This window comes from Hyaena hyaena, unplaced genomic scaffold (assembly GCF_003009895.1).
Source record: "Hyaena hyaena isolate Hyena2069 unplaced genomic scaffold, ASM300989v1 scaffold_719, whole genome shotgun sequence".
Taxonomy (NCBI): Eukaryota; Metazoa; Chordata; class Mammalia; order Carnivora; family Hyaenidae; genus Hyaena; species Hyaena hyaena.
Window position 1 is genome coordinate 1,006,651 of NW_024081347.1, and position 1,834 is coordinate 1,008,484.

Below are 1,834 nucleotides of genomic sequence, written 5' to 3' on the forward strand. Positions count from 1 at the left end.
CAAAACCTGTGGCAAATGATAACGTCTTCAGAGGGAAACTCAAGGATATATAGACATTTCTACTGAGGATTGAAAAATCCTTTCCTCTTTATGAAATCTAAATCTGAACAAATCTAAATTTAATTGTGTTTGTGTGTGTGTGTGTGTGTGTGTGTACACAATGTTAAATCCATAATAATTATTGTTTTTGGTCTTTTTATACTGTCCCAAATATATTGTTTAAATAGTATTTCTACTAAGCCAAAGTTTATAGTTAATTATGCATAATTATATATGTTCCTCTAAATATTCCTCTTAGTTGGAAGAAAGATAATATTGAAGGAAGATAACATTCTTGGGATCAAGACAGATATGTATTCCTTCTTATTAATTTTCTGAATCTCATCTTTATTCATTATACATATATTATATGTACAATATACATATATTACATTATACATATATTATATTTAGTATATTATACTAAATATACGAAGTGCTACAGCAAATGCTTTAGAGACATTATATTTTTTTAATTTTCACAATAATCCTAAGAGTAGGTCCCATTACTGTAATCATTTTTCAAGTAGGGAAACTGAAATTATGTAATTTGCTTAAGAACACGTCACATATAGAGGAAATGTTGGAGTCAGGACTCGTATCAGGCAGGTTGACATCAGAGTTCGCATGCTTAACTGATATGAGATTCTGCCTTATTGGAACTTACAAAGAAAGGCCTTGGATACAGAAGTCTCCTGTGTTCTGGAGTCTTACAGCCTAAGTTCAGACCCCATTCAGTCATATGTAAGTGTGTTAATTTAATATCTACAATGGTTCTATAAACCAGATGTGTTCCCCTATTTTTTAACAGATAGATAAACTGATGCTTAGAGAAGTTAGGTAAATAAGGTACCCAAGGGAATGCAACTAGTAAATAGCATTAATTGTTTTGACTCTTAAGTCTCTGTTATTTCTAATACATGCACTGCCATTCATTTCATTCTTATTTAGTCATTCCAACAACACTGTGAGATAAGTCCTGATAGCTACATTTTATGAACAATGGAACATGTTAAATGACTTGTCTGAGTTCATCTAATCACCAAGTTTTGGAACTAGGGTTCTAGACCAGGTCTGTTTGACTTAGAAGTCCATTTTCTATGATAAGTCATTGTTACTGAATGACTTGTAGACAAGCTGCCCATTATTTTGATATTTGTCATAGATTAAGACCTTATTCATTTTAAACTTTGCTATATTTACTATTGTAGATAGATGAACCTCAGACACAAAATTGACCATTTTATAGCAGTCTTTGTTTTCCTAGTCCTAATCCAAATGATTCTTGGGAAACATAAAAGACTAAGAAAGACAATAGCCTAAGAAAATGATATCACCATGTAATATTTGGAAAGTTTTGTTTTGGAAATGAGTACTCACTATTCGGGATTTTTTAAAGTGAGTCTATTTAGATTTTCACTTAAATAATTAAAAATGCATATTTTATTTATTTTTTATAAATCTCCCCATTCTACCAAGGAATTATCTAAGGAATATTTAGTATTTCAATTGTTAATATAATAATAATAGATGATTTCTCGAATATATCTTCTTTCAAAAGTGATATTAATGATTTTATTGCTTTTAACATTTATATTTGAGAGAGAGAGAAAGGAAGATACAGAATTTGAGGCAGGCTCATGGCTCTGAGCTGTCAGCACAGAGCTTGACGCAGGTCTGGATCCCACAGACTGTGAGACCATGATCTGAGCTGAAGTTGGTTGCTTAACCAACTGAGCCACCCAGGTGCCCCTGAAATTAATGATTTTAGAAGCAATTCTTGATTTAGAGATTA